The sequence below is a fragment of the Octodon degus genome, unplaced genomic scaffold, assembly GCF_000260255.1.
Source record: "Octodon degus isolate 3935 unplaced genomic scaffold, OctDeg1.0 scaffold00095, whole genome shotgun sequence".
Taxonomy (NCBI): Eukaryota; Metazoa; Chordata; class Mammalia; order Rodentia; family Octodontidae; genus Octodon; species Octodon degus.
The window spans coordinates 3,162,753-3,187,603 of NW_004524671.1; the positions used below are offsets into that span (position 1 = coordinate 3,162,753).

The 24,851-nt window shown below is 42.5% G+C and overlaps 1 pseudogene; it reads right to left on the reverse strand.

The window, feature by feature from the left end:
• Positions 1-11,815: 11,815 nt before the first annotated feature.
• On the reverse strand, positions 11,816-13,230 carry LOC101589974 (annotated as a pseudogene).
• Positions 13,231-24,851: the final 11,621 nt, after the last annotated feature.

The following is a 24,851-nucleotide window of genomic DNA, read 5'->3' on the forward strand; positions in this document are numbered from 1 at the left end:
TAAGGGAGCTCACTCTGTGGGTCTGATGTGGTGGATGCTGGCCCGGGAAGTGCTGCGCATGCGTGGCACCATCTCCCGTGAACACCCGTGGGAAGTCATGCCTGATCTTTACTTCTACCAGGATCCTCAAGAGATTGAAAAAGAAGAGCAGGCTGCTGCTGAAAAGGCTGTGACCAAGGAGGAATTTCAGGGAGAATGGACTGCACCAGCGCCGGAGTTCACTGCTGCTCAGCCTGAGGTTGCACGCAGACTGGTCTGAGGGTGTGCAGGTGCCCTCTGTGCCCATTCAGCAGTTTCCTACTGAAGACTGGAGTGCTCAGCTGACCACAGAACATTGGTCTGCAGCCCCCACCAAGCAGGCCACTGAGTGGGTAGGAACCACCACCGAGTGGTCTTGAGCTGTTCTGCCAACACTTCAGCAAAGTGGGAATGAGGCTGATGAAAAATAAAACAATTTCTAAGAAATAAATAAATAAATAAATTCAAGAAAACTATATACTATGATCAAAAAATGATATAGTCTCATTCTATCTCACTTTTAAATCTTTATATTCAGAAAACACCCATTGTCTGGGGGTTTAAAGACTTGAGGTGATCCTTTTGGTATCATTGTTCTGTTTATTCCAAATGCCCTGGGATAAGCAAGTATTACTTAACACTTTAATACATTTAAAATTTTTTATGTGTACAAGTTTAGGAACCAGCTTGCATAGCGATTTCAATAGAAGTTAAAAATTAACATTTTTCTTTTTTGGAAAATACAATTTTCAGCTCTATTTCTAAGGAAATGCAAAAACACTTTGCCTATAAAGATGAATATCTACTGTTGCACAAGAGCTTCTTTGAACAGAACACACTGATATTTCGGGAACATTTTTTCCCACTTAAGCCCAGCATTAGCTAACAACTTGTGGCCCTCCGAGTCCAGCCTTTTCCTTCTGAGATGCTGCAGATCACTCCCCCAAGGCCAGAGGAAAAAGAAAAATTAAGCCGCACCCAGCGGGATCCAGAGCAGCGATGCAGCTCTATTATCTTAATTTCACCACCTTCAAAAGATAAAAAGGGAAGCCTCCCAATTACTTTAACTCATTTTGTATAATTTGCAACACATTGTCAAAACAGAAAGCATTAGTGCAATATCCTAGAAGGCATTTTTAAACAAAGTGGTACATGGAGGATCCTGAAGTGAAATAGACATTGAAAGACTAAGTTCAATCAGCCCCCACTATCCAGGGGATATGGCTCCCAGGGCCTCACAGGAACACCTAAGCCTGTGAGCACTCAGATCCCATATACAAAATGAAGGAATGTTTGCAAAGAACCTATAGCCATCATCCTGTATAGCTTAAATCATCACCAGATTCCTTAACATCAATATATATGCTTTGTAAGTAGTAATTATACTCTATTACATAAGAAATAAGAATAAATATTTCTACATCAGCAGTACAAATACAATTTATTTTACATATTTTCAGTTTGTGACTGGCTGTAACCTCAGAGGGAGAACTTGAAGGCACAGCAAGATCATTATATCCAAAAGGACAATGGCCCAGCAATATATAAAAGCAGAACTCTGTCCCATAGCCTGCAGCAACCTGCCCAGCAAACCAGCATCTCATCCGCAATGAGTAGCCTTGGCAGAAAATCAGTATGCTATCTACAGTAATGATCTAAGAAGCAAATAATCAAAATAGAATTTTAAGTTTCTTTATGTTAATAGATTTCTATTTTGAAATTCCTCTAAGTGTATTCTTTCGGGAAGCTACAATACGTATTAGTTTAGAATCAGTTTTAAAATATATTTAATAAAATAATATTTCTGTAGTAAGCAGAATTTTCTGTAGTAAGCAGCCCTAAAGGGCTAGGGCTTGATTAATGAGTGACAGCTTCCCTAGTCTTGGCCCGTATTTCCAACTTATACCAATCAAAGAAAGCCAAATGTATAGCCACACCCAACCACATGAAATGTCCTGCTGACACCTAACTGCTTATAGCTTTCTCCTGCCCAATCAAGCCAGACTTGAAGCTCCCATTTTTTCCCACTCTAAACCTAAGTAAGTGGTAGTGGCTGATTGTCATGCTTTGAGTTTGTCTTTAATTATTTCCAAAACCATGGAAAAACAGGGATAATGCCACAGTCAACTTGCAAAAGAATTCATAAAGAAGCAAAGAAACAAAAATTATAGTGTGGATATCATAAAATTCATGCCTAAATATGACACACAAGGCATTATACCCACCTAAATATTCAGAGCTTAGAGAATCAGTCAGCATGGCAGCCCTTCTCCACACACATTTTCACTACAGTGACCTCTAGGCATTCTCTAGGCTGTCAACAAATTCCTAGTAAGCATCCCCAACATGTAGGTAATTATGTATGCGCTGTATACAAATATTGAATTTTTAAAACTTAAGGGATGAGATAAAGTAAAATAAAAATACAATTCTGTGAATCATTGCTGCGTAATATCAATAGCTAATACCTCTATTAAAGATGTAATTCTGCATGTTAATCCTAAAAAATATGACTCTATAAAAGGGTCCATTAAGATAAAGAAACAGATGCACGCATAGGTGGGTCTTTGGGGGAGAGATGGGATCACAGGGACACGGTACTCAGCAGTGGGTTAGACTGTGGATGAGTTTATAGCAAAATGTGATGTTCAGAAGCAAAGGCTGGTTGAAGGAGCGGGGTCTCCAGGAGGCTAGCTTACAAGGATCTCTCCTGCCTTCTCCCTTTATCTCTCTGCCTCCTGCTGCCACGCTATGAGCAGCCTCCTCGGCCAGCCACCCTGCCTCGGAGCCAGCCCACTAGGAACTGAAACTTCTACAAACTGTGAGCAAAAATAAGTCTTCGTTCCTTACAACTGTGGGTGCCGGGTGTTTTATTTCTGACAAGAAAATAAGTTAAAACAATTATATGTTCATTGTTTTTACCTTGTAAGTGGTTAAACATGAACTGATATTTGGTGTGAGTAAAATATCAGTCCTGCTGGCTTCTTGAATGCTTGGCTATGTTTGTATCACTGTTATTATGTTTTCATCTGAGAGATCTTTGCAAGAATCTTTTCAGTCAACTTTGTAAATATTGAGATGCAAATGAAATAATATCAATGAAACCACTTAAAGGTTTAGCTGTACAAAAGTTGCAGCATGCTGAAAGCAAACAAATGCTCAACCTTCTGCCAACATTCCCTCTTGGGAAAGAGTCTAAAATAGGGATACCAGGGCTAACAAATAAATTAAATCTTACTAATTTACTTCTCTTTTTAGAAAATATATTACTAGAATTAGAGGGTTGATAAAATGCAAGATCTATTTCTCTCTTATATCTTAATAGATCCTTTTATGGAGACATACATGTTGTAGGCTAGACAGTCTATCATATTATTTCTTATGAGTTTAGTAAATTAATAGGGTTTCTCTTCTTTTTCCCTTTGTGTAGATAAAGGTGTAGAGGAAGTGAGATGGAAACTGTACATATATTTTCTTAATTCGAATTCACGTGAGAGGTTATTCGAAACTCCTCTCAACTATTGGCTTTGTGAGTCAATGAAGGGAGACTCAGGGGGAGAGAGAAAGCCACCCTGAGGAATGCAAGCGGAGAGTACAATCTTCCCTGTACTTGCTGCTCTAGTTTTCCTTGAGACTTGGCAGCTCCAGAGTTCAGTGCTATCTGATATTGAATTCATGTTAAATCTGCAAATTTGTCTTATAAAAATTACACATCATAAGTGGTTTTGTAAACACATCAGCTGCTTCTCACATGTCCCAAGAGGAGGCACATCAACCAGATGTGCTGATGGTTCGAAGTTCAGATTTTCCAAGTACAGTCACTTATCTGCATTTTTACAAAGCTGTGTTTGCAATTTACGTCACTATTCATTAGTGATCTAAACCTCCCCTCTCTGTCCCTCTCCGCAATGACAGAATTAAAACACCCGTATCACAGCGATTGCAGAGCCACTCACATTCTGCTCATCTCTTTGGGTGGCTGAACTTTAAGAAACTCTGTATCTACTTCTTCCCTGATATATTTGTACAAGTCCTATCATCATTATCTCTTTCTGCTAACAAACTCCATTTGCTTTTTTGGCTATTATCTTTTCCTTGTCAGCCATAACTAATGGGGCAGAATCTTGTTTAATTTTTTCCCATCTATTCTATTCCTGTCATGCTTGTGTTTCCCCCTATATATAGATCTTAAAACAAGTCAAAGGAACCAGTTCATTAAAAAATTACTTGGATGCTTCTCACAGCACACAGGCTTTCACTCTGGTGTCATGTTAGATCCTTCATCTCATTTTCATTCTCCCACTCAGATCTTTCTCCTAGCACAGAACACAAGGAAACTCCTTAAAATAATCTTTGTGAAAGTCTGAAACCCGATGTTGCTATCTGTAAAACTAATTTGTATAGCTGGCAGCTACAATTTAGCCATGGTAATGGGGAAATATTGGTTTGTTCTAATTAACAGAAAGCTTTCTAAAGCATCTGGAATTCACATTGGGCACAGCTCTTTTTCTTCCACCAAACCACCTTTCATATTCACATAAAGATATGCATTCAAAGGCTATACTAAACTTCTTCCTCAGTTTGTTAGTGGTCATGCTAATAAATGCTGAATTAATTGAAAATAAAAGGTCAGAAATGATACCCAGAAACAATGTATAGACCACTGATGCCAGGTGCAAATTGGGATTGGTTCCTGGAGAGTCACTGAGGGCGACAGAAGTGATGTTCAATCACAAAGGTATACATTTTTCTATTATGTAAAGCAATATAAAGAAAAAAAGAAACTGATGAAAAAATACCCAGTGAAGTTAATTACCTATGCAAACAATGACAATGATATATCATAATAATTTGATATTTCCAATAAGAAATACACTACTTCTAACACATAGTTCACATTAAGGGAATAGATCTATGGGACAGCAAGGCACTGTTCAGGGCAAGTGACAGGGGAGTTGGGTTTGGGGATAGATGATAAGAGAGCTAAAGCAATCATAACAAACCTGTGCCAAAGTTTTGTGACTTGGGCATTGAAATATACTTCCACATAGTCACCCAAGTAGCTAAGTCATTTCCTGTCCCAAGGTATGTACTTTCACAAGCTTGGTGGGTGATGTGCTCCTGCAAGTGTCTGGGGTACTCTGTAAATTTATGGAAGTATAGACAAGGTCTCCAGAGTTCTCCTATAAATTTCTCATGAACAACCAGAGCAATCACCAGTATCACAGGATAAATTATATCTTATGATCCCCTAACTGAAAATATTCTTTTGTTTGTTAAAATTTTGCAAAATAAATTTGAGTAGACAAAACAATAGAGAGGAGGGAGAAACACTCTCCTGTTGATAATTCAGTTTTTTGGAAACATTCTTAAATCATATTTGAACATAGTCTGCAGACAAAATGCTTTGCTGCATATATTCCTCAACAAAATAAAGTAATAAGAATGAAGCCTAAATCAGAAGCAGTGCAGCACCAAGAGGGAGAGATCTCTTAGTCCACTTGAAGAAACTAAGTTCCTGCAGTTCTATAAATCCATCTTTTAAATGACATCTTTATTTTGATTGAATGACAAATAACATCTTATGAGGTAAACTGGAAATTTATCAAATTGTTCAGGCTAAAACATTCAACAAGAAAATATATGCACCTCAGCCTTTGCTCCTTGTGGATAGTGTTGGCAACCATGGTGGGATGTGCCCTTGCTTTCTCAGATATCCACAGGGATATGCAGAAAACAATGGCTGAGGCAGGGAGGACAGTGGTGGGCCACTCTCAGGAGTACACAGAGAAAATCAGAGCAGTGCTTTCCAGGCAATAAACAAAACTCCTGTCTACACCAGGCACAGAGGCAACGCCTGTAATCCCAGCTACTTGGTAGGTTAGAGCAGGAGGATTACAAGTTGGAGGGCAGCTTAGGCAAGTGGGCAATTTGGCAAGGCTTTATCTCAAATGGCTAAAATTTTAAAAGGGCCAAGGATATAGCTCAGTGATAAAGTACTTGCTTAGCATACGGGAAGTTCAATTCCCAGGGCTACAAGGAAAAAAAAAGAAACAAGCCGCCCATCCTTCCCAGTTGCTGAGGAAAACGACAGATTCTATGATGATATTTAAAGCAAGAATGAATGGAAGGGTAGAGATGCACAACACTTGGTAGTCATTTTAATTGGGACCACTCAAGGAATTAAAAGTATCTCCAGTGGAGTCTGATGGTGAAGGTGGGAAACACTTGCAGGAGCAGGTCTGGGCCTTCCTTTTCTCTTTTGGAAAAAGCACTAAGTTAACACATGCCATACCAGTCATTTCATTTGTTCCTTCTAAAGAAACCTATAAATTGGGTTTTTAATCCTCATTCAAAGACAAGAAAAATATAACCAGAAAAGTTATGTAACGTAACTAGTGTACGTTATGTAAGTTATGTAAACTGTAACTAGTTTACTAAATGGGAGGAACTCTGAAAAGACTCCTTAAATATTTAGTCTTTCTTTCCCTGCCACTGGACAATACCTGAGATAGAGTCAACTGTTTTCTAGTGAATTTTAGATCTTAAAAGGATTTCATCTTTAGATGATAAGTTCAATGCACTCCAAATCAAAACTGTACTCTCTTAGCAAACTAAGAACACTCCCTTCTTCCCTGCCTAATTTGAACCCATAATTTTATAGGCCATGGATGAAGAGGGAGTGTTATGCTATCCTCCTCAGGTCTGCCTAATCCATCTCCAGCTACTCATTCAAATGGTTCTGGCCCCACTGCAGTGAAGAGTGGAACGTGAGTTAAAGTAGCAACACTTCTCTTAGCTCATGGTTTTTATGCTTCCTACATAATACACCTCACAAAGCAGTCATTTAAAGTTTTGCTGTTCTGTGGGGTTCACTGTAAATTTCTCCAGATCTTCCTCAGAGACTCCTCTACTGTGCCATCTAGTCAGAGCAAGAGATGCAATTTCAAGATGGCGTCTTTTACTCCCCCTCACTGTCTGCCTTTTGTTGGTGTGTGGCCTGCAATCTCTTTCTATCAGTGTTTGTCATCCCAACATTCATTGCACAGAGTTGTTCCAATACTGCTTAGTTCTGGCTGTGCTGCTTATGGTGAATTTGTCATCCAGGAATCACTGTAAATACTTATCCCAGCAAACAAATAATGTTTAGGTCTCTCCCTGACATAGACCAGGTTCCATGAAAATAGAACTGAACAAGAGGCTTATATGCAGGTAGTTTACTAGGGGTTATGACCCCAGGAATCAAAAAAGAAGCCAAGAAGAAAGAAGCAACTTGGAATGGTGGCACACACATGTAATCCCAGCCTTTGGGAGGCTGAAGCAGAAGGGTTGCCACAAGTTCAAAGCCAGCCTGAGTTACATAGTGAGTTCAGGCTCTCCTGAACTACTTAGGAAGACCTTGTCTCAAGAAAAATGAAGAGAGAGGGAAAAGAAGGTAAAGGCAAAACAAGAACTTGTGCTTTAGGAAGTTCACACCAAGTAAGGGCAGAGTGGATATCCTATTACAGTGAACAGCAGACTTTTATGAAAGAACTAACTGAAGTGTGTGGCATGAAAGAAACTAAGAAAAGCAAAAATAGCATTCATCTGTCACCCTTAATTTCAGGCAGGCAATGTGGCCCTAGAGGCATTAACTCCCTACAACTTCAAGTAGAATATCAGTAAGTCCACTGTCACTATGTCAGAGAGGTAGCAGCAGTGACGTCAGTCACGGGTAGGTGGCCAAGAGAACTTAGGCCACAAGACATGCCCAGTGCCCTTTCTTAAGACCCTTTCTCCTTTCCCAGCTGTAAAAGGATGATTCCTTTTTTCAAGGATAGAAATCATGACTTACACGCATAACTAAAATGAGCCTATTAAAGAATACAGGATCTTCAATTCATTAACTAGGGAGGGATCCAGTAGGATATTAATGCAAATTCAAAAGAGAATGCCAACTATATTGAAATAAAACTTTTTGGCTGTTTTTTTTTTTTTTTACTATTTTGTATTCTCTTTAGATAATAAAGAATAAACATAAAAATTCTGAAATGAAAAGAATTTGGTTAATAGACATAAAACTGGCTTCTCTGAAGAAAGGGAAGAAATCAATCGAATCTCCATTAGACAAAATTTACTTATATCTCTATAGGTAGGAATAATTGACATTGCTATTACTTTTCTGCAATTTACAGGGCTGTAAAAGTAACTCATAGAAAATGAGACATGTGGACCCTAAAGAGCTACTACTCTGGAAAGTATTGTGGACAATGCCTTGCTTTTAAAAAGACCATTTAAAAAGATCGTTTTATTGTTTTTGTCTGTTTCAAAGCCTTCCACAATTTTTCCTGACAAGGCCATCCTGGCATACTTTGTGTGCATGCCCATCAGGCATTCTTCTTGGAATTCACTTGCAATTTAAAACAAAGAAGCAAAGGGTAAAACTATTAATGAAGGGTCAATAACTATGACGCATGGGCCAAATCTGACCTGTGTGTTTTTTAAGATAAAATTTTATTAGAATATGGCTCTACTGATGAATCAATGGCTCCTTTACTCTGAAACAATAGAACTGCATAGCTACAACAGGACTCCATAGCCTACAGTAACTAAAATATTTACCATTTGGTTCTTCACAGAAGATGTTTGCAGAGTTCTGCTCTAGGTCATCAAGCAAGCCTCCAGCTTGTGAAATTTCACTTTTGCCACCAACTGGATAGCTCCAGCCTCGGTGTTTTTCAGGAATTAGGGCCAAGAAGAAAATACAGAAGTGCCTTGGCATTTTCTAATCCTGCTCACACACCTAGGAGTACATCCTCCTCTGCTCTAGCATCTACCTTTATCTTAGGCAGGATGGACATGGACATTGTGAGCAAAGACTCACAAGACTGGTATGACCACTTCCACATCAACATCTACACAGAAATGTCTGGCACCTTCTCCTTGCATCCCTTGTCTTCTGTTTATGAGCCTTAATTAAAATATCAAGTTCACAGGAAAGGTCATATGCAATTTCCTGTGTCTCTTAACTCTCCAAACAGAATGCTATTTATACACTAGCAGAGCTGAGATTCAAATCCAGGTCTGACCTAGATCAGCGCTTGTCCTGCTCTCAGAATAGGCATGATACACATATTTAGAGCCCTAAGAGACCTGTCTCCAGCTAAAGTCATCTACATCCAGAGTCATTCTGTTGCTATTTTAAAAGACTTGGATGTAGCAAGAGCATTAGAGTGAGAAAAAATGTTTTGGGCAGAATGCTTGCTATCTCCTCCTTGCTTCCCTTGCTATTCAGATGGAGGAGGAGACATGGGTCGGCTTCCACACCAGCCTGGCAGAGGAAACAGACATCTGCCTCAGGACGGTATTTCTTACTTTCGATAGCAGCCAGGAGCGCTTTCTGATCCAAAAGAAAAAATGTGCTTCAGCTAAGAAATGTGAGATTAAAATTCAACCATATTGAAACTAAACTTTGAATTGAGTTTCTTTTCTTAAGAACTGCTTAACAGCAACAACAAAAGGAATCTTCACATTATTAAAGTACCAGGTAGGACATTTCTACTACACATTGAGAAGCCAATTAAGGTAAAGTAAGAACCACAGCATGGAGGGGCAGATTCTTCACAACCATTTATTTTCTTCCTTGCTTTCAACGAGGAAGTCCAAAGAAGTCCTTCCTTTTTATATGGTTATAATGGAAAAATATGAGATTTTGAGGACATTCTTTTATGCTATAGAAATGGATTTTCAGGAAGAGTGAAGGTAGTTTCTTAGGCTAACATCTGTAGACTGTTATCCTGACCCAATCTTGTGCTTCCTGCTTGACTAGCTGAATTTCTACCTCACCCAAATCTTGTTTATCACCTTCTGCCTGTAGGTCAGAAGTTTCTCTAAAATCAGGCTCAATGACACTGGCTAGGTCAGTAATAGCTGCTGAAGTGACAGTCTGAACAACCAGTACCCTCAGTATAATCTCATCCATGTGCTAAATCACACACACCCAAAACATAGACACACACACACACACACACACACACACACACACACACGGTGTATCAAGAAAGGTGACAGTTGTCATGGCAATGACTGGAAGCACCAGGAAAGGAGCAGAAAGAGGGGATGGTCGAACTCTCACTAATCTTTCCATTCTCAGACAAGGCACAAATACTCCTCCCTTGATTAGCCTGTATCCCCACCTGGTCTCTTTGATACTATACCTGTGCCATAGTGAGCCCTCATGGAGGGAGTTGATTTGTAAGTCTATACCTTGATTCTCCTCTTCTTGGCCAAGAATAAAAGTCTCCTTGGATGTTCATCAGTTCTTGGTCTTGGTACAGTTTCACAATTCCTACAGGAAAAAGCATCAGTGGAGTAAAAAATTGGTAACAGAAGTTTAACTTGTTTCCCTAATTTTCTGGGAAGGTATTTCCTCTAGTATTTTTTCTTGCAGAGGCCAAGTGTCATGTTTGAAACAATATCAATGCTATGGCCCATCCCTTCTTGAAATACAGTGAGACGAACTAATCAATATCAGTGTAGAATATGAGGTGCACATTATACAAGAAAAAGCAAGGCTTTTGGGTTCAATTTTTGGTTCAAATCCTGGTTCTGCTATTTATCAACTACGTAATTTGGTGCAAGTTTTGACCTAGAGATAAAAATTATTCCCACATTTTGTTAAGATTTAAATGAGAGACTGGAAATATAGCTCAGGGGCACAGCCCCTGCCTGGCGAGTACAAGGTCCTGAGTTTGATTCCCAGGACTAGAAAAAAATTAAATGAGAAAGATTTTTTTAAAGAGAATTAAACAAAGTAAAAAATATTAGAAATAATATAGGATTTCACTAAACAAAATAATAAGAATTCAACAGTGGTTGTTATATTGAAGACAACTTGCTATTGTCTTCAAATTAGCTATTTAGATTATCAGATGTAAGCATAAAAAATTGGCTTTTAAAAAGTTATAAGAAATATAAAGGGAGAAGAAAAAAATTAAACATTAACTGCTTCTTTCAATAGACCAGCAGGAATCAACAGTACAATTATCCAAGCTACCTAGTGTATACTTTCTCTTCCTTCTTTCTTGTCTTTTTCCTAATCCCAGTCATTCTCTCCCTTTGAACAAATTCTTTCCCTCCCTTCCACAGTACCTATCATACCTTTCATATTTTATTTAGTCTTTCAGGTTCTTTTTTTTTAGAACTGGGGCTTGAACTCAGACCCTTCTGCTTGCCAGGAAGGCTCTTATTCTATTCAGCCATCTCCCCAGCCACCCCCCTTTTTTTATAGAAATGTACTATTTTATTACAAAAACGAAACTGTCTCAAAAAAAAGGAAGCTAGACTACCAACCTCCCCCCGCAGAACTGGGAGACAGGGCAGTGTGAGCTGCTTAGCCCATTCGGGGCCAGTGTGAAGGTGTGAGAAAAGAACCAATCTAAAAATGGCAGATGTTACTGTAAGAGTTCAAAGAACAGGGGGGCCTGGAGATGGAGCCACCCCTTCCAGAACACTTAACACTAAACAGGCCCTCAGCACATCAGGATTTCATCTTACAGATGTATCGCTTCCAGATCTGCACCCTTTATGACTTAAAACTAAGACTTGGGGAGAGGGGGGAGCATGATTGCTGCTAGAAAAGCTCCCCTAGCATAGCTTCCCTGCACTCAAGAGCCCTGGCTCCTCTCTAGTCCCTGGGGACATTTATATTTAATATATTTTAATATAAATATACAGAGAAATAGAAAATATAAAATCTGAGAGGTTAGAGGAAAAAAAGTAGGGAACATGGCCAGACGTCTGAGCTGGAGAGGGTTGCTTAGGCCAACTTGAAATCCTCTTTGACCCCTTTGGCTTCTAGCTTATCCTCCTTGGTCTTCTCCTTTTCTGTCACTTTCTCTTCTGATTCTTTCCCTTTAGCATCTTCTGTTTTGACTCTTTTGGCTTTCTTGAAGCTGGAAGAGTTCTTGCATCCACCTTCACCCTCCTCATGAGTCAAAGAACTCTTCCTCACAGGCAATGCATTTGTTGGAAGAACAGATTGAGATACACCTGTCAGGGTCTTCTTCATCCTCATCACCACTCTCCTCAGGAATGGCATCCTCAAGAGTTGCCGGCATTTGAACCCCAGGTGCATGGGGCAGCATCTCAGGTTCCCAAAGAGCTGCTGTTTGATCTTCTGTAGGTGCTCATTAGTGTTCTGGTTAACCATATTGGAAGGACTGATGTGAAGCTTCAAATCTGGTCGAAAGTATTCAAAGTAGTCATTGTATGGGAGTTCATTAGGGATCTCTGTGTCTAGGGGCATAGCTATTTCATGTGTCCGTCACTGGGCAACATTACGAATGGTGTAACTACCTCCTCATCAGCATAGGCAGGTTGAAGCCTTTGACAAACTCCACACATTTGGCATGCCGCTTGATGGTTAGACTGAAGCAACCCAGCCGATCCCCAGAGAGGGAGTCTGAGACACACTGTAAGACCACTGCACTAGCCTAGAACATCTCCATTACTTTGGACATGAGCGGCTTGAAAATGGCCTCATAAGACTCGTCATCAATCCCATCTCAGAGTGGGTCGTTAACAGCATAATAACTGCCTTTGCCTGCCTCAATATTTCATAGGCCCCAAGTTCCTGGGAAATACTCTTCGTATTTATGAAAGGACACAGTCATGACCTGGTCAGTGCTATAGAAAGCCTCTTCCATGCCATCGCCATGGTGAATATCAATGTCAATATATAGCACTCTCCTACTGTAGCAATTCCAGGATGGCCAAGATGATACCACTGATGTAACTGAAGCCAGATGCCTCGGACTTCTTTGCATGATGCAGGCCCCCAGCCCAATTCACTGCGATGTCTGCCTGCTGCTTATTAATTTCACAGCACTTGCTACAGAGCCACTGGTAGACAACTGACAGAACTCAAACAGGCCATCAAATACTGGACAGTCCTCACCAATGTTGAATCTCTGCATCTGCTTGCTGTACTCGGACATGTTATCTGGATGGATGGAGCACAAGAACTTAAAGTAGTCATCTCTGTGGTACTTGGTCATCTCCTCGGCAATGGCCTTGTGAGGGCGACAGATTTCTATCTTTTGGTAGAGGCCCCAGTTGAGCAGCTGATTGAGTCAGTGAGGTTCATTGGTGGCCTTGTGCATAATAGTAATTTCCATCATCCCTGTCATAGTAGTAACAGACTTTCCTCCCAGTGCCCTGAGCCTGCACCATCTTACTGCCTCCAGTCCCTCATGTCAGTCAGTCCACGTCGTCGTCCAGGTTCTTACACTAGAGAGATAGTATGATGTTTACACTTGCAGATCTGATTTAGCACATTTATGTATATGGTCTGTAGTTACATCCAGTTACCTATAAAAGCCTCAAGTTGGTCTTTTTATAGCTGAGTAATACTCCATTATGTAAAAAACATCATATCTTTTGGAAGATTGAGCAACTTAGCACGGAGATGGGCATAGCCGACTGTTCAGTAAGCTTCTGTTGCCTCTTTCTGTTCTGCTACACTCAACAGTTATTACGTCCCTGAGAAATATCGTGAATTTTGATTTGCCACTAACCAAACACACATTCCAGTCTATTGTAAGTCTCTGTGGTAGTCTATCCCATCCCCTATCTCAAAGGTTCTTATGTCTCTCCTCAGTTCAACTTCTTGACCAAGCGATGCTGAATGGAACTGATACTCATTGGTTAATAACAAAACCCACCACCATACGAGCTCTGACTGAATAACTGGTGCATGGGTTTTAATACCAAAGGGCACCTCAAGAGAGAAACTGATACAACTGAACAGAAGAGGTGTCGAGTCGGGAAAACACGGGGATAAGTAAAAACACGGGGATAAGTAGGAAGTACTACACTGTGTGAGGCTGAGCATTCTGTGCAACGGACTCCCGGGGACTTTCAGGGAGAACAGCTTGAGAACAAAGCCCTCAGGTGCCTTGCATTCAAAAGGAAAAAGGACCCTTAGCAGCAAGATAATTTACACATTTAAAAAAATTGAAACTAAAGTACTCAGAATATAGAGAAGCAATTTATGAAAAGATGTTGGCTATTTACTTTGCTTTAGATGGACTTTTCCAAAAGGCAAAGGCATATGGTGTAAATGAATAAATAAATAGTAGCACTGGTAGGATATGGCCTTATGTTCATCCTAAGCTCTTCAGTGGATTAGAAATGAAAGCTACATGACAATTTAAAATGTGTTGTTCCTCATCTTTCCAAACCAAATCACTTTACAAATTGCATTAGGAGCGGAATTTGCTGGATGCCAAGAATATCCTTGCCTATAACCCAAATAAGGCATGGCTCACACAATGTAAATAACAGCAAAGACATACACATCCAACTACATGAGTGGTTTTATGGTAATTTTCCTAGTTATTACCCCCAGAAAGTCACAGTGAGCATTAACAAACAACTCCAATCCAAGAAACAAGTCAATCAAGATCATCCAAAGTCCAGGAACATGGTTCACAGTGACCCAGTTCAGCCAGCGAAGTGTGAGAGCCACGCGTGCCCAGTGGAGGAGGAGGACACTTCCAGGTCCTTTCTTTTAAGCGTCTACCCCAGCAGCTTTCAGTCATTCATGGGCTTCACAACTGCATCCTGCCCAGTGCAATGTGAGTCAGAAGAGAAACTGACTTTCTCATCAGTCCTGCTACCTTGATGCCACAGGTAAAAGGGTGCTCTTTCCAAGTTAAGAGAAGAAGAAAATGTTCCTGGGCTCCAGCCACTCACCAGCGACTTTCTCCCCAACACTCACTGTCTTCAGGACACAAATTCTGTCTTACGCTCATATAAATTTATACAATAATATTTGGATTTCTGTGGTGATTACTGTCAGTTGCAAATCAAATTCACAAGCATAAAACCACTAAATAATTTAAGCTTTAACTATATCCCCAGCTGTTAGAAGAATGCCTGGCACACAGAAGACATTCGATGCATGTCTGTAGAGTTAATGACCGTCCACAATAAACAGAAATGAAGCCAAGGGAAGGGGAGAGACTGCTCTGCTGGGCATGTGGAAAGGGAAAGGAAGAGAAATACAGAGGGGAAAGGAGTGAAAACTTTGGAAGTAACCATGGAAACCACAATTAAGGGACAGACAGCAAAAAGACGGTACAAATAAACACCGCGGAGGGAAACCCAAAGATAGATAAAAACATAAAAAAATAATAACTGTTGTGGAAGAGTAAACTAGAATCCTAGTATACAAAAGTTCATTTCTATAAATTGACTCCAATAATGAAGCCATAAGTAGTAAAACAGAACTGATCATGACAGAAACATTTTCTTTCATGCTGACAGAGAAAAGATGGGAAAAGAGGGAGAGAGAGAAACAGACAGACAGACAGACAGACAGACAAAGAATGTATAAATGGGCAATCCTCTGGTGGCATCAATTTCATTTTTATAGACATCAGCCCAAATAAAACAATGTCTTCTAGAAGCTTCTCCCCTAGGAATCCATATGCTTTCACCAGTCCATCCAGAGTCAAACAAAACTAACTCAGCCTTTTGTCGAGGTAGCTACATTACAGCAAAGCATGGAAGATGAGATGTGGCTGCAGTCATCTTTGGTAAATACCACCTACAGCAATGTTTGCCCAAAGCTCCAGATGGAGGCAAAGGTGGGAGAGTCACCTTCTCTTAACCCTGATGTTGTTCCTGGGCATGCCCAGTACTTTCAGAGCAAGAGCTCTTCAGCTGCCGTGGAGCTGGAATTGCTATATTCAGTACCCTCACTTAAGTCCTCAGCCCCCCAGCCTCCTGACCACAGAAAGAAAACTTCCTTTTATATGTTCAGGGCTTGTAAAAGGAGATACCCACATGGACCTAATGTTTCTTCTCCTAAACACAAGCTCCCCTGTCCCCGCTCTTCTAGCATCTGGCTCTGCTCTCCCCAGCACCTATAGCACTGACATGGTTGTTCCCACCAAAACTCAGTGCAGCTTTGGCTTCCAGTGCGGTGGTGGTGACAGTGGAGGAGGGTTGAAGAGACAGTAGAGGGAATAGGTGAGCTAGGAAGCGAGTGGGTGATGTCTGTATTTTCCACTTTTGCTCATGTGCCCACTGCCTTCTGCCTTTTCCCATGAGGTGAAGCCACATGGTATCCTCACCAGGAACTGAGCAGATGTGGCCCCACACTCTTGACTTCCAGGGCTATGAGCTGCAAATCCTCTTCTCCTCATAAATCACGCAGTCTTTGATGTTCCATGACAGCCTCAGACAATGGACTGAGATGCTACCACAGTTGTCCTTACCAATTCATACTAGAAATACTTCCCAGCTTTCCTGTCTCTCAGATGAAACTCCAATCAGCCCTTGAGGACACAGGAGCCTCATCTGTCTTTGTATATCCAAACCCAGATCTGACTAATCATTTCTGTCTTGAAAGTCATGATGCTGTACTGCAGAAGTCATACTTTAGAGGAGATAACTCGGGGTTCAGTTCTGCAGTACGTTCAGGGCGACACTGGCCAGCTCACTTAACTTCTCTGAGTCTAGATTCTTTCGGTAACAGCAGAGGTATATGAAAACCTGATTTGCCTGAATCACATTGGATTACTCTGAGAATCAACTGAGATGATATGCTATAAAAATACAAAACACTGTTTTCTAATACTAGTTTTTAAGAACATAAATATTTAGCTTTTACTATTAAAGCTTATAAAATTTTAACGCTTTGCACTAGTGATACTTTCTGGTCCGTCAAACATACCAGACTTCATCCTCTGCTGATTTTAACTATTTAGGGTCATAAATCTAAGCTGCCCAGAACAAATCCTTTAGAAAGCTCCTTAATGAACTAATTAGGGGTTTAAAACAAATATACAAAATGATTCCTCTACCTAGTATTTTAATTCAAAGCAGAAAACAAATCCTCTGTAGATAAAGAATTTTTTTTTTTTATTTTGCGAAACCAGGGACTGAACTCAGGCCCTTGCACTTGCCAGGGAAGCGCTTATTCCACTGAGCCATCTCCCCAGCCCCAAGAATTCTTAAGTAGCACAGTTGAAACAGAAAGGATCCAGTGCCTCTCTATGAACTTATTCAAGAAATATGCAGATGGTTCTTCTCAGAATTCTGCTTAGTATTTTGCATTTTAAAATAGTCTTCTTAAAAGTACTTGTCAAGAAAAATACATCATCAGCCCTCACTCATCATATACGATATTTTTTTCAGAGAAACATAACAATTCACCCTCAAGTCAAAGAATATTTGCTACTTCAAAAGCAATAGAATTAAATCATGCTAATAACTGCACTCTCTTCTTTCAATCCCCAAATCTTATTATTTCCATGAAACAAATGCTTATATATTATAAAAATGTTGAAGTTACCAAATTTAACAAAAGGGGGGAACAAAATTCAGAATATTCCACATTAATATAAAATTGGCCTGGCTTCTCTTGGGGAGGGAAATTTGCAACTCAGAAATGTGTGAAAGTGTATAATTAGACCAATCCATGTGGTTCAGTTTCTGTCTCTGTCTCTCTCTCTCTCTCTGTCTGTGTCTCTCTGTCTCTCTGTCTATGTCTCTCTCTCTCTGTCCCCCCCCTCCATCTTTCCCTCCCTCCCCTCTCTTCTTCTCTGTTTCCCTCTCTCTGTTTCTCCTTCTCCCTATGAAAATTGGTTCAGTTTTCATCGAACCGATGAGGTTACCTTTACAGTTTGGACTCTGAAAACATGAGAAGCTGAAAGCTGAATAGCCCATGTTGCTTTAAGTAGAGGCTGCTTGAGGGCCGAGGGGAGTCTAACAAGGGTGTGTATCCGATTGGTTCCTTACATCATTCTCCAGGTATCCAGTAGACAACCACTCCCTGCCTAATTCTGTCCACCATATAAATCCCACAGCACTGCTAGTAACGCAGGTGAAAGGAACACCACACTGGGAGGACCCTGTGAGTGTGACAGTCATCTACCAGGAAATGAAAGTACACAGAACAGACCAAGGAATGCATTGTGCTCATTACTCTGTCTCTAGAACTTTGCCTTTGTCATATGATTCTGCATGGCCTCCCATGGTGCATGGGGTGATCCAGTTCAGCCTTTCACTCATCTATGTGACATGTTTGGCCAGTAAAATGAGGCATACTTTCTCCATTTCAAGTTATAGGTATCCGGTCCTTGTCTATATCCATCTACTGTATCTTCTTCTCTGCTTCTGCCCACCTGAGGTAGCCAGAGGGAAGATGAATAGGAAACAGAGCCAGCTTTTCCTGTCACTCCAACTGAGGCCAGTCTGGATCAGCCAACCCAATCACCAGTTACCCCAGTGAGTGACCCAGCCAGGCCAGTAGAAACATCTGGCTGACCCCCACAGGGTCCTCTGAATGATGTGTGGTAGTCACTGACTGCTCTGTGCCGCTGAACCTGTGCTGGTTTATGATGTATTATTATAGTAATATATAACCAACATAGTCCTTGAGAAGAATTATGCAAGAGTGGAACACATAAGGTTGATTACAAAAAGAATCAAGTGATTTCCTTCTAAACTACATTAGACATGTACATTTCCCTCCCTGCCTCAGTCTTATTCATTGCAACATTGTTTGGAGTAGAGCCCTATAGCTGTCCATTTCTCCCCTCCCAACACTGGGCTGAAGCCCTTCCTGCCCACCCATTACCCTCTTCACCTCCCCTTTCAAGAATTAGGTGGATGTGCTGGCTTTGCCTGGGGCTGCTAATAAAAAGATCTGGTCATGACAGGTTTATTTTTCTGTGACTTTTGAGGATAGCAGGCCCAAATAGCCTACTTAATATTCCAAGGCAGGGAGAGATTAAAGGCACATATCTGTCTAATCAGAACAACTTTGAGTAATATATACAGCAGCAGCCTCAGCTACAGTTGCAGGAATAGAACAGATACCATATTATCAAAGTGACTAAATGGCTGAAGGAAATGATCTCAAAACAACTTTGTCTCAGGGAGTTGGAAAAGGGAAACATACCTCATTGTTACTGAAAGAGGCATTGCAATGCTGGAGCCTCTTTTATGGGAGCATGAGGAGAGCCCCAAATTAGCATGCTGATTTCAAAGATACCTCAGAAAACTTTGAAATAGCTTCCATGCAGTTTCTGGAAGACAGAGTGTTCTTCAAGGGAAAGAAATCTACCTGGAGTGTTGTCGGAGATCTGCCTTCTTGTGGGGATCAAAAGTCCATCCAAGGGGCAAAGAGCTGCCTCAGCCTGAGGAGCAAAGAGCTGCCTCAGTCTCTCAGCAGGAGCCAGGAGAGTGCTGTACTCTGGAGTAGCCTGCATACCCAGGCTCAGGGGTGTGAGCTGTGCCAGAGGGGGAAACCTGGCTCCCTTTCAGGCTGGACCCTGATGGGACCCACTGAGAAAAATGGAAAAGTGAAAAAGGCTCAGCAGAGGGCATGGAAGGGTATCACTGGATCTTGACAAGCTGAGAGGAGAGTGGAAGCCAGCACCTGACACACAGCAGAACCCATGTTGGTAAAGGAGGCTGCAGGGGCAATGCTCGGCAGTGAGCTCCATAAAGTACTCATGAAGAAGGGACATGCTTCAATCATTGGTGATCTTGCTAGGAACAGCAACGTTAGGCCCTAGCAAAGCTACACAGTCTTGGGAAGATGAGAAGGTGCCTTTATCTCCCCTTCTCCCACCTGTGAACCCTACCAAGGTCCCAGCAAGTGGTCAAAGAAGGAAATGTGAACAGGGGGAGACTGAATCAACCAGAGAACAGTGCCTGAGGAAAGGGAAGGGACTGAAAACCATCGAGGTCAAGTTTTGATCAACAGTTTTACTGTAACATTCTAATTACTGAATGGAGACTGTGTTTGCAACCTGAAGTGACCTTGGCATAGCTGATGTTTAAGAATAGAGACAAAAGCAGTGAGATCTGCCAGAGTTGGCATCCCAAGCCAGAAGAAAAGCCCACTGACTCCAGCTTCAGGGGTTTGCTGGTGAGAGACTACAATGCTGTGTTTTGCTCATGTCATAAGGGATATTCTTAGACTCACCCATTACGCATTGTTGAGGCTATGTTCTGCTCCTGATGGCTATCATGAGTGTCTTTTTGGTGTCTTGTTTGCACTTAGGAACAGGTGAGATTCTTTCACTGTCATTCGCTGGATCCTGGTTGTGACCAGAAAGACACCACTGAGGACAGAATCTCTTGGAGATCAAAGAACATCGAAACCTAAAATAGCCAAGATGGACTCTGTAGACCTTCAGGTCTCCCTCACCCTGTAGCTTGAATGAGCCTTGCTGGATTCCTGAAGCCACTTAGCTCAGAGGCCTCCCCACCTCTGTGTCTCTATCCCAGAGGGCCCAGCTGAGCCTTCAGGCACGGAGGAGAAAGCTGCCCTGCCCCAGGCCCTCAGACTTAGTCTCCATTTACATGTTTTAAGGTTTACACAAGAGTATTATGAAATAGCCAAGAGCCAGTCTCTCTCAAGAAAGCAGAGTGGCAATTTAGCACAGAAATCCAAAGATCATCTAATGCTTCGGCTAGAGGACACTGCACATGGAGAACATTTCCTATGTTTAAAAACAAATGTGTCGAAATGAAGTGAAAATATTAGAGTAGAAAGAGAAGAAGAATCTCTGTGTTCACTTTTCATTCCTCCACCATCAGACCCAGTTCTTAAAGATATACAAAAGTGAGCATAAATTATTATTTTCAAAAACCACGGCAAGCTTTGCCTGAGGCTCGCTAATCCTCATCTTGCTGGTATGAAAGGAAACTGACTGCTTACATTATCCTGCCTTTTCCTGGCGCCACAGAAGTCCAAGGCTGGTGGCCAGATGAGATCCTGTCTTGCAGTGAGGGCAGCACTTCACTCCAAATTAAGCCTAGGAAAGAGAAGAGGGGGGCAGGCGAGGAGGAGAGAGGAAGAGAGTAGCTCTGCCAGAGCTGGGACAACCCTGGCCTCCCTGACAAAACAGGCCCTGCTCTAAAGCAAAGGAAATTTAGCAAGAGGAAGGCTGTTAGGCTCATCTGTGAGAAACCAAGGACAAAAACCCTCCTACAGGAGAAAACAATGTAATGGACAAGTTTCTCAGGGGGAAAATAGATCTGGACTGACTTGGTGAGAAACACAGCCCACAAATGTTGCTCTCCCTTCGGACCCCACTGCTGCCTCAGTCCCCCAGGCAGATCTATATACTGTGATAAAGGTTTCATGCTCTCTGTTCAACCTAGACTTTGGAAGATTTTTTTACTGTACTTCAACTCCACAATGAGTTATTAAGTGTCCACTTTGTAGAAGACATTGTACAGAGCAATGTGGAGGTGGTTGTGAACTCTACCTTCTGCGAGGTTTTGTTCAAGGTAAGGTACGAACACAAACATTAAGGGTAACAAGAAGGTGTTTAGTGTATGGTACAATCGTAGAAGAAAAGGGAAGACAGAAGTTAAGTCAAGTGAAGATGGAAGGAAAGAGAGCCATATATACACCTTGAAGGATATAAAGGATTTCAAGATTTAGAAGGGAGGCAATAACTGAAATACCAGTATTCCCAATCTACTTTGGACTTGGAAGGAATTCCCAAAGATCGTGGCCTTGGAGGGCAATGGGAGGTACACAGTGTCTTGTCCCTAGGCCAGAGGGTCAAACAGACCATAGCATCAGTCCTAGCTTCTTTCTTCACCCTTAAAAATGTCCATTGTTGTGGATAACTATGTGTTTCCCTGCCTTACAAATTGGTGACACCACATCAAGCAGCCCTTCACCAAAGCCAGGCATTAAAAAAGGGGGGGGGGTGGAAGAAAGGAAGAAAAAAATACCATGTTCTGATACTACTTGGATTAACAGCCTGAGTTCTGAGCAACTGCCTTAATATGGACTAAAAAAAGGAGGCAGAAGCCCACCCATGACTGTAAACTCTGGTCAGCTTGAGCAGGTGTATCGTGCGTTACAAACTATGCCTGTGGACCCCAGACTCCATGTCTTCCATTTTTTGAGGCTGAAACTCTCCAAGCAGCATCCAGGTCTTCAGCTCCGAGCAGGGACAGGTCCTCAGTCGCTCTTCTGAGGCTTCCAGCTTCTTGAACTGCATAGCTCCTGGACTCTCTGGCTCTCAGGCAGGTAAAAGGTCTGTGGAGCAACCTAGCCTCAGCTCTGGTAAACCTGTCTAATAAATCCCCTTCTATAACATACACAAACACACGTACATGTGCACACACACACGTCTGCACACATGCATACACATATACACCCACACTGTTTCTTCCCCTCCAAAGAGCCCTATGTCAAGTATCTTACACACCTTGATGATACCATAACAGCTCAGCCTCTGTTACCTCAGGTACCCTAACCTCCTCTCATTGATAGTTGAATCCGAACCAGATTCTTCTGGGTTCAAAAGCAAGAGTGTTGGTTGGGCAAGATGGCCCCACAGGTCCCAACAGCCCCGCCCACAGGACAGGCTGAGCCAGCCACAAAAACAAAAACAAAAACAAAAACAAAAAAAAGAAAGAAAAGGACAAAAGCAGGAGTGAATACCAAGTACAGCACAAGAGCTGCTGCCATCCTGCCCAAATGATGCCTGATTAGCAATGGAATGACTGGATATTTAATTTCATTTTTAAACATCTTCTTTTACCTATTTAAGGTAACCTTACCAGAAAAAAAAAAAGCAATTTAGAATTTTCTGTACAAATACATTCAGACTGAACATGCTTTCAAGACTTTTTAAGAAGTTGTCTGAGAAGATCTGCGTGTTGATTGCATTTACTTTTGAAAGAAACATGACGTGTTTCACAGAACCACAGGCATAAAGTCAGAGTGCGAGAAAAGGCCCGAAAACTGCAGGTGTCCTCCATCAACAGAACCGTGCGCGCCACCTGCTTTGCGGTGCAGAAGGTGAAATCTCAGGGGGCCTCTGGCCGCCGCACCCCACCTCCCCCATCTCTCCTTGCTACCTGAAACAAGCACACTCGCTGCTTGGTGAACAGATGACTTAGGGTTAGGTCAGCCCTTGCGCTTGCCAGGCAAGCGCTTACTCTACTGAGCCATCTCCCCGGCCCCAGGGTTAGATCAAACGGAGAAAAGTTCTCCGGAAACTGCCATTTTCCAAGTCAGTAGCTGTGAAACTGAACGCACTCCAGGCGCACTCAGAGCCGCGGCCTCCCTCTGCCTCCCTTTCTTCCCCTGTGCAGCGGCCCGAAAGCGGGGCCTCCCTCCTAGAGGCGCTGTGAGGAGCGAATCAGCCCAGAGCCGCAACCAGCTCTCGAGGCGGTGTGTGGAGCCTCCGAAGGGCCCAGTGAGCGCGCGGGAGCGAACACGCAGAAGGAACAAGTGACAGGGCAGGTCATTCTCAGTGGCAGGCTTGGTACTGGGACTGACCCAAAGCTGCCCACCGCGTTCACTAGGATCCCAAGTGCCCGCCTGAGAACAGCACCACGGAGATGGGCAGAATCTCCTCCCCACCCCTCTTCTCCATCCAGAGATCCAGTCTTTCTAAAGAAAGAACCGTCTGTAGCCCCAGCTGTCCTTCACATCCGAGCTCACCCTCGGAGCTGCTGCGGCCCTAACCGCAAATGTGGTCTCGTGGCTTTACAGTGGCGCACACCCCCGGAATTCTCTCCGTGGCCTGAGGCTTCCTAGGCCAGTGAGCTCAGGCTCCGCTGCCTCCAATCGCGATCAATAAGGAGACATCAAAAGCTTAGAGAAGCCTCCGCCCAGCCACTTACCAAGCTTCCGCGTCGCCCCTGCACAGTCAGTTAAGTGCTAGTTAGCTTTCCGCTTCTGCTTCAAGGGGGCACACGTCAACAAGCCTGCTCTAGAAAAGAACACCCAGCAAGGCCTGCGGGCTGGCAGCGCAGGCCAGATCCTTTTCACTTCCTCTTCCCTGGTTTTCTAGCGACTTCGCCACAGAATCTAGCAATGAAGGGGCGGGAGTGATGGCTCAGTAGAATAAGCGCTTGCCTGGCAAGTGCAAGGGCCTGAGTTCAATTCCCAGTTCCATCTAGCAATGAAAACAGATCCATCAGACCACTCAGAGTGCTGAGAAAGTAAAGAGAAATGGATTCACTTTGCTGAGTCTCCACCAAGCTTTGCAGCACAAGCAAGCCTGGCTGTCAGAACACTAGTGTTCTTGCACATATATCTGAAAGGTAAGTCTGGGTCTGCGGAAGGTTTCTGTTGCCTCCTACAGACTCAACAGGGCCTTTTGTGTGTCCATTTTACAGATGGAAAAACTGAGTCTCGCTGACTGTTAAAATAACACCTGAAGGTCATGCAGCTGATTGAAAGTACTATCTGTTGGCTTTCAGTTCAGATCTCTTTCCCTCCTACTGCATTGAGTATAAGTGGCTCACAAAGGAACAAAACAAAGGGCAGAGCAGCAAGTGGTCACCAGATCTTGTCATGCAAATGAGCACAGGTCAGAGGCACCTGGAGTTCTGCTGGTTGTTTTTAAAGCACGGCTACAATTGTTTAAATCTGTCCAGCGTGGAGATAGTTGGCAGTGGGGCTAGCAGCCCTGTGGCAAGAAGCAACTATGAGGCCAAGCTTCAGCCTTGCATCTGAGATGGTCTTTCAGTTCCTTTTCTCCACGTGGAATGTATCACATCCAGTGACTAATACAGAGAGCCCACAAACTGAAGTACTATGCAGCAGGTGACGCTCCTGCTGCAATTGTCCCATGGGGTCTTTGGACAGGTTGGAGCCCCAGCCCTGACATCAGTGAACCCCCAGAAGAGGCGACGCTGCCTGTGGGGCTCTGGAAAGGGGAGTCCTGAGGAGACCAAAGCCAACTGGAGGGCAGCTACTCTGGGCAGAAGCAGCCTATAGGCATGGATGTTTGCAGAGATGCACAGCCTCTGTGTCTGCAGTTCTCTTTCTGCCGGAATTGAATTTC